This window comes from Balaenoptera physalus (genome assembly GCF_965194825.1).
Source record: "Balaenoptera physalus genome assembly, chromosome: 2".
NCBI classification, from domain to species: Eukaryota; Metazoa; Chordata; class Mammalia; order Artiodactyla; family Balaenopteridae; genus Balaenoptera; species Balaenoptera physalus.
Window position 1 is genome coordinate 49,359,050 of NC_138883.1, and position 16,347 is coordinate 49,375,396.

At 41.1% G+C, this 16,347-nt stretch overlaps 1 long non-coding RNA gene and 1 pseudogene across 2 annotated transcripts in view; one reads left to right on the forward strand and one right to left on the reverse strand.

Annotated features, from left to right (window-relative positions):
• Positions 1–16,347, forward strand: part of LOC309654450 — a 98,732-nt gene that overhangs the window by 59,382 nt on the left and 23,003 nt on the right. The window lies entirely within an intron of this gene.
• LOC309654442 (cleavage and polyadenylation specificity factor subunit 7 pseudogene) lies at positions 3,398–9,183 on the reverse strand (annotated as a pseudogene). Its single transcript has one exon. The product of its transcript is annotated as a cleavage and polyadenylation specificity factor subunit 7 pseudogene (transcript).

The window sequence follows — 16,347 nt, forward strand, 5'->3', positions numbered from 1 at the left end:
TGGATCTAGAGACTGTCACACAGAGTGAAGTAAGTCAGAAAGAGAAAAACAAATATCGTATATTAACGCATATATGTGGAACCTAGAAAAATGGTACAGATGAACCGGTTTGCAGGGCAGAAATAGAGACACAGATGTAGAGAACAAACGTATGGACACCAAGGGGGGAAAGCCACGGGGGGGTGGGTGTGGTGGTGTGATGAATTGGGCGATTGGGATTGACACGTATACACTGATGTGTATAAAATTGATGACTAATAAGAACCTGCAGTATAAAAAAACAAACAAAAAAACCAACTAATACTAAACTTTCTTTGGGTTATTTGTATGGAAATATGTTAATATAAATGTTTCAGACATTACATGAAATTTCTAAAAATCTTATATGTTCTGGTATAATGTTATGTCATAATTCTAGTTATTACTTTAAAATGTATATCTCAGAAATTAAAAAAAAATGAACCTGCTTATAAAAAAATAAATAAAATTCAAAAATTCAAAAAAAAAAAAAAACCCACAGGGAGATATCAACTCACACCTGTCAGGATGGCTATTATCAAAATAACAAAAGACAGCAAGTGTTGGCAAGGATGTGGAGAAATTTTTAACACTTACACACTGTTGGTGGGAGTGTAAAATGGTGCAGCCACCATTTTATGGAGATATGGTTATATTTTATGGAGATACCTCAAAAAATTAAAAATAGAACTACCGTATAACCTAGCAACCCCACTTCTGGGTATTTATCCAAAAGAATTGAAATCAGGATCTCAAAGAGCTATTAGTACTTCCAGGTTAGCAGCACTATTCACTGTAGCTAAGATATGGAAACAACCTGAACGTCCACTGTAAGATGAAAGGATAAAGAAAATGAGGTCGGACTTCCCTGGTGGCGCAGTGGTTGGGAATCTGCCTGCCAATGCAGGGGACACGAGTTGGATACCTGGTCCCGGAAGATCCCACATGCCGTGGAGCAACTAAGCCCATGCGCCCCAACTACTGAAGCCCGCGTGCCTAGAGCCCGTGCTTACAATAAGAGAAGCCACTGCAATGAGCAGCCCGCGCACCGCAACAAAGAGTAGCCCCCGCTCGCGGCAAGTAGAGAGAAAGCCTGCGCACAGCAACAAAGACCCAACGCAGCCAAAAATTAATTAATTAATTAATTAATTTTTTAAAAAAAGAAAATGTGGTATATACATACAATTGAATTCAGCCTTAAAAAAGAAGGAAATTCTGCAATATGTGACAACATGGAGGAACCTGGAGCCCATTATGCGAAGTAAAATAAGCCAGTCACAGAAGACAAATACTGCATTAATCCACTTATATGAGGTATCTAAAGTAATCAAATTAATAGAATCAAAGAATAGAATGGTGGTTGCCAGGGACTGGGAAGAAGGAGAATTACTAATCAATGGGCATGAAGTCTAATTAAACAAGATGAATAAGCTCTAGAGATCTGCTGTTCAACACTAGCTATAGTCAACGAGAATGTTTTGTAATGTTTTGTTAAGAGGGTATATCTCATATTAAATAGTCTTACCACAATAAAAGAAAACAAAACAAACAAAAAAGAAGTAGTAATTGAACTTGTCATTGAACTCATAGCATGAGCAGGGCATATAGGATTTGTTCTGCCCCAGAAACTCGAAGGCATACTGGTGAAGAAGATCCCAGAAACAAAGATTTAAAATACAGTCACCCCTCAGTTATAGCAAGGGAATTTTAAAAATTAATAAGCACTTACTACATTATCCACACTTCCTGGCTATTTTGACCATTTTATAATGCAATAGTGTTTTGTTTCAAGTGTTAAATAATTGAAAGGAGTTTTACTCATTAATATTAGCTATAGTGAATTTTCTGCCATCTTGCCACCTTAAGAGCCATTTGGGCATGCTGGCTTATGTTGTCATAGCAGTCCAAGGTCTAGTCAATTGAGTCTGAAGAAACCCAGTTAGTCGTTAGGTGATTTGGAATTATAACAATAAACAACTGGCTTTGTTGATTGCTTTGGCTGAATTGATTAAATGCCTCAGAGATATAGTAGAAACACTTCAGTTTGTGTGACAGCATTGCATTTCTGCTTTCCAGTAATTATAGTCTCTGTTGAGCCAATATTTCCAAAGGAAATGCTGTGAAATATTCTGAATTGGTGTCTCATTTACAGTATATGATTATCTTTACTACATTCACCTGAAATAGGGAATTAGCGAAAACAAAACCACAAATAAAGCAGAATAGATGAGCTGCCTGTCCCCAGTCAAAGTTCACCTGGAGAAGTTAAATATAAACACAGTATTTCTGTATCTGTGAGGCAATTAGAAAGTGATATGCATTAACAGCCCACAAATGCAAATGTGTTTTCCTCCAAGTTGCTTTAGGCATTGCCTCTTGGCACATCTGTCTATAGTGATGAACTTTAAGAAAATGTTACAGTCACTCATTCTGTGTTTCAGATACTTAGGGCACCATTCATCTATCCATCTTGTAACGTGCATCTTAATGACTGTGGTGACCCTGAACTTGTGCTGCTCAGATATCCACTGTGATGGGCATAATTGACTGTGGCCCTCATAGCTGCCCCTCTGAAGGCACCACCACATTTGTGCCAAGGTCACAATTCCCACAGGCTGCTTCCAGTCAGTGACTGAGCATGATGAAGATACAAATGTGTTCTGTTTTTAGGAAACACGAGACTCCTTCAGTGGCTAACTTAGCTCGAGGACTTCCCATTGGCTTGGCTGAACCTCTTTGGGAGCCACGCTGCAGTCTGAGACGCTTACCACCCAACCTTCCTACCCCTCTCCTTCCACGAGAGTCAGACCTTTGTTTCCATCTGAAAGCTCTTTCTGCCTTTTCCTGCTCTCCCTTCCTTTGTCCTTCACAGCTGTTACCCTCTCTTGCACATCTTACCCCATCTTGGCATCTACTTCTTGGAGGACCCGAACAAACAATGACCTTGATTTTTATACTGTCACCCAAAACAAAATCAAGAAAACCTGTGGGAAAAATAATGCTGGGCCTAGAGTAAAAAAAAAAACAAAACCAGAAATGAACAAACAAGCAAAAAAAACCCAACCAAAATCTAAAAGTTTAATAGTTTTCTTGTGAGAGCCACAAATTCTCTGTAAAACCAGTTGATATTTTCTGATGTTACTTCCTTTGTATTTTGCATGTCAAAACTATCCACAGCAGCATGTTACTATGAGAAAAAAGTCTGGCTTCTCCTGATATGCACTCTCTCTTATTCAAAGACTGATGCAGAGTTATTGAAAACTATCTTTCACATAAACATTTATAGTGTTTATTAACTAACACATTTTAAATCATCTTACTTGTTCCTGCTTAAAAATTTTTCCCGTTAGAAAATCATTATGTAAAGTATAGAACACTATTTTTTTTTTTTATAAATTTATTTATTTATTTTTGGCTGTGTTGGGCCTTTGTTTCTGTGCGAGGGCTTTCTCCAGTTGCGGAGAGCGGGGGCCACCCTTCATCGCGGTGCGCAGGCCTCTCACCTTTGCGGCCTCTCTTGTTGTGGAGCACAGGCTCCAGACGCGCAGGCTCAGTCGTTGTGGCTCACGGGCCTAGTTGCTCCGCGGCATGTGGGATCTTCCCAGACCAGGGCTCGAACCCGTGTCCCCTGCATCGGCAGGCAGATTCTCAACCACTGCGCCACCAGGGAAGCCCCGAACACTATTTTTAAAAAAATTAAAATCACCAGCTAGTTCTAGCATCCAAAGATACATGATATCCATAGTTACCATTTTAGTATGCTTTTGTCTGTGTTTTTTCTGTGCATGTATTGATGTCTACGTAGGTGAGATAATACTCTCTATATAAATTTAGTATCCTGCTTTTCCCCATGGTATTAAATTTTTTATGGAATACTTTTAATGTCTCACAATATTCCATTGTACATTATCCTATGATTTACTTAACTATTATCTTACTGTTAGAATTCAGGTAATTTCTAATTTTCTGGCTATTATAAACAGCCTATAATGAATATACATGTTCATAAAACTTTAGCCTACATCTTGGGATTTTTTTCCTCTGTATAGATCCCTAGAAGTCTTCCCTGGTTTCCTGATAAGCTTGCAGCTTGAGGAGAATCAACAAGTTTACTCCCCACATTCACATAACATGTTAGAGGGATACAGGCCTAGCAGTCAGAAGACTCACTGCTGGGCCTGTCTCCTTCTAACAATACCAAATCTCTTTACCTCAGAGTCCACAAGTGTAAAATCAGGGAGATGAATTAGATAATCCCTATTGTTCCATCCATATTTAGTATTTCTTAAACATTCAATTAGTGGACCTAGCTCCTATCCAGTGCCATAATTTTTCTTATACCCTTTAGGGATGTATAGACACAAAAGTACATGAATGATAATGATGGATCTAGGGTATTACTATATTATTATCTTTATACCATAGACAACACTCCTTTATATAGGAATATAGTTGGCTCTATAACTGTTCTCTCCAACCCATATAACTTATAGCTATCTGTGTGTTTTTAAATTACTTTTGGCTTCTAAGTATTAAGTACTATATTATAGCTTTGTGAACCTACTCACTGAGCCTTCTACTATTAACCCAAGCAAAATTAGATGTTAAAATATCACATTTGAAATTTTTCTTTTGTGTTCCCTAAATTTTCATCTGGCTCCACCTTCATAAAAAAGACTGTATTGGGCTTCCCTGGCACAGTGGTTAAGAATCCGCCTGCCAATGCAGGGGACACGGGTTCGAGCCCTGGTCCGGGAAGATCCCACATGCCGCGGAGCAACTAAGCCCGTGCACCACAACTACTCAGCCTGTGCTCTAGAGCCCGCAAGCCACAACTACTGAGCCTATGTGCCACAACTACTGAAGCCCACGTGCCTAGAGCCCGTGCTCCAGAACAAAGAGAAGCCACCGCAATAAGAAGCCTCCGCACCGCAGCGAAGAGTAGCCCCCGCTCACCGCAACTAGAGAAAGCCCGTGCACAGCAACAAAGACCCAACGCAGCCAAAAAAAAAGACTGTATTAAGTGTTTCTCTGTGCATGACCTTATGCTAGGAACTGAGTTATAAAGATGTTATTTTTGATGTCAAGGGATTTCTAATTTAAAAACCACAACACTGAGGACAAGGAGCATCTAGCAACCAGTCTGGATCTCAGTGCCTGCCAGGTACTGAAGGCCTCTCGTGGGAGGTCAGGAAAGAGGGGCTCTGAGGAATTCTGGGTTTCAAGAGGCTGGAGCCGGTGTAGTATTGTGCTCCTCAGAGAGAAGATCTGTGGAGGAAATGGGATTCTGGAAGCTTTTCAAACTGAAGTGGTGAGGTTTGGGGTCTGCCAGAGAGAGAACATTTCAAGATCTGGGATCTAAATCAGGAAAGATTATTTTTCCTGATAAAGGTGGAAACAGAGCCATCTAATGTTTTACAGATTGAAAATATGTCAGATTCAGAATAAACAGGAATGATAGTAACTTAGGAAAGGCAGGTCTTAGCAAATGACAGTGCAAACAAGCAATGAGAGTGTGGAGGATTAAGGCTGAGCACTTGGACACACTAAAATGCTTACATGAGAAAATGCAATTACTTTCAGGTGCACTAGACCTAATTAGGTCCCCTTATTGCTTTTAATAACAACCGCTCTTTATGAAATACAGTAGTTCTGGCTATTCGCTCATACGTTGTATTGCGAGCTTTACCTGGCTCTGCCATCAAGGACTGCATGAGGGGTATGGGAAAATGTTTTGTGGGAAAAATACTGCCTCTCCCCTAAATGGACTTGGGGTGGAGCGTGAAATGTAGTTTTGAGAATGCTAATATTACCAATCATCATTTAATTCTAAGCTGGGATATGTTTTCCAGGTGAGGGTATTTTAATAGGCTAACTGATGCCCAGTGTACTGTGCTACCCATACATGAATTCTAGGAACTTGAAGTTCTAGCACAGAAGAAGAGCCTTAGATGGGGCTCCCCTGAAAGCAAAGTGTGAGACACAGACTGGAGTGTGGAGTTGAACTGGGAGGTGACCCCAGGGAGCAGGAGTGAGGCTGCTGAGAGAGGGAGACAGAGCAGGAGAGAGAATAATACACAGTGACTTTTGACTTTGGAGTAGCCTGTATCTGAGGCCGATAGAGGGAGAATTTTTACCGCCATGGATGGCAGGGACTCATCTCACCACAGGCCCTCAGAGGAACTGTGGCCAATGTGTCCCAGGATTATCCCGCTGAAGGACAGGGAGGCGGGGGGATTCAGTCACTAACTGCTTGTTCCTCATTCCCTGAAGTTCGTCCCCTAAGGCATTAACACACCCCACTTCCGCATCACGTCCACGTGGACTGAGCAGACTCTGGAGAAAGTCCTAAGGCAGAAAGCAGAGAGAAAGCCAGGCACGTGCTTGAGGCTAGACACCGGCCGCTCACGGGGACTGTCCACTGACCAGCTCCAGGGTCCCCTCCAGAGGTCTGCACTGGAACCAGATGAGCCGGGGGTGTGGTCAGGCCTACGGAGGGCAGCGCCCTTGACTTCTCAGCGCTGCCAGTGTCACCCTCACTAGCGCGTTCCTTCTTGCCTTAGTGACAGGACTATCTTCTGGACCCTCTTCCCGCGGAACATAGTCACTGGTTAGGTTCTCGGTGTCTGTCCTATAATAAACCAGTACAAACATGCCCTTCTGGCTCTTCTCTCCACACTTCGCCCAAGCAGTTGTGGCATTTCTGCCTCATTCGTTGTTAAGTTGTTTTCGTGTCCAACCAACAGAGAACCCGGCCAGCAACTTATTAAGTGGCCCAGCCTGGAAGTTAAATGCTGAGTCATGGGAAGGTGCTCCCAGGTCAATAAATGCTCACTGTACAGTGCTCCCCTTCACACTCCACCTGCCTCTGTCCGTCACCCTCAAGATCCGCTCCCACACTTGCTTCCATGTTCCTGTCAGTACATTTTAGTCCTTCCCCTAAGAAAGCTGTCTGCTCCTGCAGAGGGGACTGCTTGGGCTAGGCAGAGAGCTGACCCAAATTATTAAAATCTGATGGCATCCGTGTCTTGACTACTGATAATAATGCTGCTCTGAACATTGGGGTGCATGTATTTTCAAATTAGAGTTTTCGTCTTTTCCAAATGTATGCCCAGAAGTGGGAGTGCTGGGTCCATATGGTAGCTCTAAGCAACCTAAGTGTCCATCAGCAGATGAATGGATAAAGAAGATGTGGTATATATATATATATATATATACATACACACACACACAATGGAATATTACTCAGCCATAAAAAAGAATGAAATAATGCCATTTGTAGCAACATGGATGGACCTAGAGAGTATCATACTAAGTGAAGTAAGTCAGACAGAGAAAGACAAATTATCATATGATATCACTTATATGTGGAATCCAAAAAAATGATACAAATGGACTTATTTACAAAACAGAAACAGACTCACAGACATAGAAAACAAACTTATGGTTACCAAAGTAGAAAGGGAGTAGGGGAGAGATAAATTAGGAGCTTGGGATTAACAGATACACACCACTATAAATAAAACATATAAACATCAAGGACCTACTGTATAGCACAGGGAACTATATTCAATATCTTGTAATAGCCTATAATGGAAAAGAATCTGAAAAAGAATAGATATATCTGCAGACACATATATATATATATATATATATATATATATATACACACATATATATATGTATAACTGAATCACTTTGCTGTATACCTGAAACTAACACAACATTGTAAATCAACTATACTTCAATAAAAATAATCTGATGGCAACGATGGAAGCTGGGATCAATCTTGGAAAGGACAAGTATCATCTTATATCTGCCTCAGGTAAAGCCCTTGTGTCACCTGTTGGCAAAGGGGGCGCTGCTCTTCTCTAGCAAGATGGAAGGGAATGTTTCTTCCCACTCAGAGGAATCCAGGGCTTGAAAATTCTCAGGTACATCCACCTACATGCCTGATGAAGGTGAGGAGATGCAAGTCCATTAAAAAAATCTGCTTCAAACCAGACTCCTTTCTCAATGGTGCCAGTCCCATTCTTTATTCTGGTATCTCTTCGGCTCCTGGTTCCTTTCTTGGAAATAATCATCATGCTGATCTTCATTAAGGAGCAGGTCCTGGCACCTCCTGCTGCTCTCTTGGGACCAGCTAGATGATCTCTGAACAGATTTATTTTCCTGGAAGAGCTCCTGCTGGCACCCACACTGTAGGACTTGGCTTCAGTGCCATGAAGCTCTTAAGGGGGGAGATGAGGACACAGCAACACTCATCACTGACGACCTGAGACTGTTTGATAACAGTAATAGCTGCAAGCAGCATCTCAGTCAAGTCACTGTAATCCCCTGCACTGGCTCCAGAAATCACTTTGGAAATGGCACTGTTGGAAATTGCTCTGTTTTGCTTCATGCTCTCTCCAAATGCAGCTTCACTCACCATAGAGGGTGGAAAGCCCAAATCTTGGCTGCAGTGGTGGATAGAGGGGCCAAAGGCCTTCATGTAAAAATCTGGTGGGGACCCCACTGTAGCATTTGGTGGGGGAAAGAAGGCTGGATCGAGGTAAAGGCGGTGGGATGACCCAGGGGAAGGTACAGCTAAATAAGGAGATAATGGAGGGGCATGAGACGCTCATGGTAGATGCCAGAAGGAAGAGGAGGGACTCCAAAGCTTGAGGAGAGAAGTGGTAGGGATGGAGTTGGGACTGGGACCAGACCCATCAGGTGAAGGGCTGAAGGAGGGCAGTTGAAGTCAGGCAGCACACTGGGGGGCTTATCCATGTGGACGAATGAGAGTCCAAGTTGCTCAGAGTGTGGCCCATCCACCAGCAGAACCACTAGAATCTCGGGCATGGTCCCATGGAGCTATTTCCACTCTTGAGACTCAAGTACATTCACGTTCTGAGCCCCTGCCTCAAACTGTGGCAGGTTCTGCCAGGTGGCTGACCTCACATCCACTTTTTCTCCATTAAGTACTTTTCTGGCAAGAATTTCCAACAGTTTTGTGGACAGTTTTCAGAGGCTTCCACCTCCTCAGCATACCCCTTTGGACTGGCCATTTGCTCCATTCTCTGCAAATTTCAACTCCACCACACCACAGACTCCTACAAAGTGAATAACCTGGCTCAGCTGCTTGTCTGTGGTCCACCAGGAGAAGCTGCTCACATAGACAGCAGTTTGTCTGTTACTCAGGCCACTGTAGGTATGCAGAATTACAGGGCTTATTGGGCTTGGCGTTGACTCTTGGTGAACAGGAAGAGGTGGCTTAGTACTGCTGCTTCTGTCATGTGAGGGCTGTAAGGTGGACCTCACCAAATGGGATTGCTTTTCCCATAACACCCAAATTGTAATGTGGTTTCTGCCGAAGGAGGCGCGGCAACAGGGTCCTACAGCGCCCACGGAGGGATGGTACTTCTGCCCGCACGTGCAGGGCAAGCTGCGTCTCACATGAGAAGGGATGGGGCGTATAAGGTGAGACTTGGCACGTGAGAGGTAGGGTCACTGGAGACCTCTGGCTCAGCGGTGACAGACTGAATTGGACTGAATTCTTCCTCTGTTCCCTGGACATTTCTGACATAGCCCTTAATCAGTCACTGAGGGAGTCTCCCCAGGGTCAAAGAGGCACATTGCCTAGGGACAGAGGCTACAGGTTGTAGCATTTTCCCCCCGTCCCCCAACCCTCACCCGACCTCCCCTCAGAACATGGCAGCTGTCCAACCCCCCCAGTGGTAAGTGATGTCCGTATCCTCAAGGGCAGTTCTGGGTGTCTTTAAAATGTAGAGATAATCAAATAAGGTGATAATTTGAGGAAAAAATGTAGAATGCCAGAAGAGCCATTTACCCAGAGAATTTTGTCTCCCCATTTTTATTTTGTTTTTACTCAATAATACAACTTTTAGCTTTAATTACTGATAGCAAACAGAAAAAAAAAAAAAAAAAGCCTTGTCCCTCTGTTGTCGGTTATTTGTTTATCTTTCTGGTAGGTTGAAAATTGTATAAGAAACTTGATGATGCTATCAACATTTTATACTGCATTGTATTTTTTTCCTCTTGCAACAAAACATTTTAAAATGAGAAATGAGGTATGAGCCGTTAAACAAAAACTACAAGACAAATATGTGATTCCACTTATATGAGTTACCTAAAGTAGTCAAATTTATAGAAAGTAGACTGGTAGTTACCAGGGGCTGGGGGGAGGGGAGGGTGGGGAGTTAGTGTTTAATGGGTGCGAAGTTTCAGTTTGGGAAGATGAAAAGTCCTGGAGATGGATGGTGGCAGTGGTTGCACAATGTGAATGTACCTAGTACCACTGAGCTGTACACTTTAAAATGGTTAAAATGATAAATTTAATGTTGTATCTATTTTACCATGATACAAAAGAAAGGAAGAAAGGAAAAAAGAAAGAAGGAAAGAGGGAGAGGGAGGACGAACCCAGAGAGGAGACAAACGCTTATCTGTAGACAGAAAAAAATTCCGCTCGCAAATCAGGATCTCATCTTTCAGTCGTGGATGGGATAAAAACAAGAGAGACTCCTACCAAGTCTGTACCCAAGGGCGGCCCTCAACAGTCTCCCTCCCTGATGAGTCTTTTCTTCTGGCACAGAAAGCAAAAACACGAGTATTAAATTGGATTTTTATGCCGTTCAATATTTCAGACTCTGGGTGCTGTGTGATTGCTGTATTTACTGAATGCCTGCAGCGAACCAGACACTCTGTAAACCTCAGAGTCACTCCTATCAGATAGATCTTATTATTCTCTCTCTCTCTCTTTTTAACAGATTAGCAAACTGAAACTCAGAGAGGTTGAACCGCTTCCTGAGACCTTAATGGTCTATTAAGCTATTAATGGGCTAGAAGCAGAATTTAGTCCTGGCTAGGCCTGTCTCCCAAACCACCCCACCACCCTCTCTTTCATTCAGTAACACTTGCAATGCTCTTTGCTGGCTGGACTCACAATAAGAAGGGACATGGTTCAGGAGGGTGCAAATTTAGTTCATTTCAACAAATGTGACAGGAGGCTGGTCACTGTGCTAGAAATTGATAAGTGGTGTGTGACCTTATATTATGCATTTCCATATAGTCTATAAAATGCCCTCTGATTGTGACAAGAGAGCTAAAGTGGACAAAACATTTTGAAGGCGTCAGCTCAAAGGTGTTGCCACTGGCCATATGGACTATCATTTTGAAAATCCATGATACCCCTAGTGATACTCAGAGAGAGAGACAGAAAGAGAGAAAAGAGGAAAAGATCTTTATAGAAGAATAACTTAAAGAGAAGGAGATAATAAATAGAAACAAAATGATTTCATTAGAAATCATCATTTTGTAACCCTTATATAATAATTGATTCGGGCAAGGATTAATAAAGGATGCTAAAACCATTGGGTGAAAGTTTGTTGGAGAATAAGATAGTTATGTTATTCAAATTATTACCCCACAGATTCTTTTTTAATTAAAAATGAAAAAATATGTTTACAGTGAAGATATCTGGCAGACGCTCCTTAACCAAGTGATCAAACTTGTTTCTCAGTAATAACAGAACAAAATTTACATTCTCTACCTCTTTCTCATAAGCTACAGGGGGACATACACAATGTCATTTATGTAGTTGTCTTGCCAAAATGTTTAACTTGAATCTTATCATTAGGACCAATCCAGAATTGTGGTAAATCTATAAGACAGTAACTCAGATTCTTCAAAATATCAGTGTCAGGAAAGAAAAAAGAAAAGGCAGAGGGATACTATTCTATATTAAAGGAGATGAAAGAGATGTAACAGCCAGACATAATGCATGAATCTGGATTTCATCTTGGATTATTTAAATTTATTTATTTATTTATTTATTTTGGTTGCACCAGGTCTTAGTTGCGGCAGGCGGGCTCCTTAGTTGCAGCACGTGGGCGCCTTAATTGCAGCCTGCAGGCTCCTTAGTTGTGGCAGTCGGGCTCCTTAGTTGAGGCATGCATGTGGGATCTAGTTCCCTGACCAGGGATCAAACCTGGGCACTCTGCATTGGGAGCTTGGAGTCTTATCCACTGCATCACCAGGGAAGTCCCCTCATCTTGGATTTTAAAAATATGTAAATACCATTTTGAAGATAAGTGGACTGTATGTTAGATGATATTATCAAGTCATTGAAAGTGTCATTTGGGGTGAATTGTCATGATATTTGCAACTTATTTTTAAATGATTCAAAAAGTATGTTTTTATATATTATATGTTATATAAATATATAAATATAAAAGTTATATACATATATAAATATAAGTAAATATATAGGGACAGACAAAGGCAGAGACTGAGTAGAAACAATGACCGACCTGTTAGCAATGAGCATCCCTAGGGCCCACACTGTGGTGTTGAAATACTATTTCTCACTAAAAGAAACCAGAGCCTCTAGAAAAAATGGCTAATTCCAAGTCTGTGGCAGAAAATGACAAGATGAGCCTGGAATATCTTGTCTATCAAATACCAAGGAGGTTATCGAAGACTGTTAGGACCACCTCAAAAAATTTCACAGCCCACCCGAAGAAGATTTCACTGGCCAAAAATGAGAGAACTGGAGCTTCAGTCATGATAATAGTAATTTTGATGGATTAAAACAAATCAAATATGTTTAAATCTATGAGCTCAAAAAGAATTGATCACCTTCAGAATGTGATAGGGCATCAATTCATTATCTTGAAAAATGGTTTAAATAAAAACAAAGAATCTATCCTGCCTTTCTATATGAACTATATACCACTGGGTAACCAAATAATAGATTGGGGGAGTATCTCCTTATAATAGTGTTTCAACTAACAAATGAGTAGAAATTATTAAAATTAGAATATCTCCATTCTGCAAACCAAGTGAACTACTAGATACAGGCAGTAATAATCACCAATGGCTACTGACATCACACCGAGGGAGACAACCAGATGTGCCTCCTACAGAATTGCCTGACACCTGCTTGCCTTGACAACAGGATCAACGTGATCCAGCTGCCAATTTGCAGGAAATACAGAGGACAGAGGACCTGTTGAATTACACCACGAACATGCACTCAACAGAATCCAGGCTGTGGGAACCTCTGCCAGTCGAAGGACACAGATAAAATGTAAGGGAAAGAAAGAGATCATTAAGTTAAAACTGAAAATATATTTTTTAATAGGCAAGACTAAATTATAATGTCCAGGGACATTTGATCACAATTGGGTGATAAAACTATTTGCAAAGCAGCAATTACTGTAAAAGTAATTGGGGAAGAGAGTGTTCATCATTGGAATGAGTCTCATGGACAGAGCTTCTGAAGTGGAAGCCAAAGTTTTATTTTCTGACCTCGGTTGTAGTTACAAAGCTGTTCACTTTTATAAAAATTAATTGTCATACATTTGTTTTCCATGTCTTTATTTTATATTCTAATAAAATTAATTGTTTTAAAAGAGAGAAAGATACTTTAGGAGACACAGCAACCAACTGCAATCTGTGAACCTTGTTTGGATCCTAATTTGAACAAACTAATTATAAGCTATTTATGAGATAATCAGGCAAATTAAAACATTGACTAGATCTTTGATGATATTTAGGTATTATCGTTTAATTTTAGATGTAATAATGCTATTGTGTGTTTTAGAAAAAGAGTCATTATTTAAAGATACACACTGAAATATTTTAGATAATGCCTAAGGTTTACTTCAAAATAATACGTTGGGGGTAGAAATGGCAAATAGATGTATAAAGGAAACAAATTGGCCAAAGTTGATAATTGGTGAGACTGGTTGCAGAGTACATGGGGAGGGGGGGTCATTATAGTATTCCCTCCACTTCTGTGCATGTTTGAAATTTTCCATAATGAGAAATTTCTTTCATGATTTGAACGAGTAGTTCATAAGCAAAAGAAAGCTGGACCCCTAAGTTCTGGGTGTGGATGGCTCAAGCAGCTCCCTCTCTCTTCAATGAACTACTCTGAAAATTCTCCCTCCATGGAACAGTTGTTTAAGTCAACCAAAACTTCAGGGCCAGGTGTCATTTGTCAGATAAAATGTCCCTGCGTACCGAATATTCCCAACACTTCTTTCAGATCAGACTGGCCAAATGAAACATGTTTTCACTTCTCTGTGGAGGGCTGAGGACTGTGAACCACAGCCTCTCTGCAGTGTGCATCCTGTCTCGGAGTTGAAGCCCAGACTGGTACCTTGTAGGACAGAATCTTCCATTCCATCCTGCAGAATTTCAGGTCCAGACCCAATATCTGTCTCTGAAATGCCTCCCACACTTGTTGAACAGCTGCTCAATCTCAAGTTAGCTCCCAAAGTAAAACATAATAATATGGGTTGTTTTTTAAGGCCTTGCTGCCTCAATTTTGTCATGCTGACATCAGCACCATATGCCTACTGGTGTGACAAATTGAGAAGAAAGTGTTTCTATGGCCATGCTGCTGATTTCAAAAATAGCATAGCTAATGAGCCAGCTGTGGTTAGACAGAAAAACATTAATAATCACTTCTGCAGTTTCTTTCATCCTAAACAGTTCTCACATATTACTCTCTCTCATTTCAAAACTGTAATACAGATGTCATACAGATGGCCCATTTGATGGGTTCTATTCTAAACAAGCCAGCTGGGAGATCACTGTTTTTATCAAAAGGTAGGGAAAATAATTTATCCCAGGTCAAACGGGCAGCGCTAAAAGTAAATTATGATTTTGACAAAATGATGTACGTTTTATAAGACAGTGCTATCAGTTCATGAAGATACGGTGATGTGTCCCCCCTGGAACTTAAAAATGAGGGAAGTAAAGATTGACTTGAGCATTAAACTGTGCAATCAATATATACTGATCAGAGCGGAGAATACAAATCTGCTTAGAGACCAGACAGCTGTCAGGTCAGCAAGACTGGACTGTCAAAGAATGAATATATTATGATACTTAAAGAGTGCGTTCACCCAAAGTGGGGGGCAGTGGAGGGGTGATGTTGGTCCATCAGAGAAATACAGGAAACAGTGTCACTCAGACAAGTGTTGGCTGTGTGTGTCTAAACATTGTTCAGGGGACAGAAGCCTTAACCAATGGCTCTGAATTACTTGAGTCTTATGGCTCAAGATCACGTGAGCCAGATGCATCAGGCTTTGGAAACTCAAGGCAGAGGTCGCAAACTGTAGTACTGGACACCTAACCTCGCTTACAGCTGGATTCGTCTGGCTCTGTTAGGTTCTTTCTAACTGGAAACTTTTTTTTATTGAAAAGATTTTACATAAGATTATCCATTTATTACTTTTTTTGAAAAATCCCACATTCCCACGTGGCAACAATCAGCTAGAGCTGTGTAAGAGCTGTCCCCTGCAGACGACTCTCTGCTGTCCACAGCCCACACCAGGCCCCTTCGCTCAGCTCGCTTACGTTCCTGGCCCCTGGACACATCTGCGCTGGCTGCCCCCAGCTTAATAACTTCAGCTGGCCTCACTTCCTGTGTTTTGAATCCATGCTGCTCACAAAATCTTCTTTTCCAGCCTGACTTCCCTTGTTGGTCTTCTACAGGGAGAAAATGAGCTCGTCATGTCAATGTGAGGATTCCTGACTTTGTGACAGTTTTATGTTTCAAGGCTCAGTAAGAAACTGGCATTTTGATTTTACACATCAATCTCCAATAAGTCAGCCCTAGAGAGATGGCTCCACTCTTGGTGTAACAACAAAACCAAGTGTCATTCTCCAAGGCTGACGATCAAACTTCTGTTGCTGCTAAACTCCCTAATACAGTGGCTTGGGACTAAACTATTCAATGTCACCATTGGAATCCTGCACAAAGATTTCCAATTTTTATTTTATTTAGAAGATACTGTATGGTCTAATTTTGTTTTATAAATCACATTTGCTTACACTATACTTTTGTATGTAAGGGTGTGTGTGTGTGTGTGTGTAAAATCCAAAAATGGGAGATTAGGTTAGTGGAAGAGCATACAAAATGAAAGTTTTGGTTCAAAAAATACGATCTTTGCCTTTCTAGCACTTCTTCCTGCATAGTGCTGAGGGTATGTTTTTGGTTCCTTTATCCTTTCTATTAGTATCACATTTCATGACTCTTTATTAGTTGTGAAAGAATTAGTGCTTTTTCGAACTCTCAAACCTTATCTTCTCCACTTTGTGAATGCCATTGCCTCTGCAGTCACCCACGAGCCGCCTATATTTTATAATTTAGAAAATGTCCACCTACATATTGCACCTCCATTGTGTCATCTGCCAAAAAGCAAGATGATTGGGAAAGAAAATCTTAAAAGCACTTCCTACACGTTCACACATTGCAGAGGCTTTACATCATAGGCATTCGGGAGTCCCACTATGTCTGAAAGAACTTTGGCATGA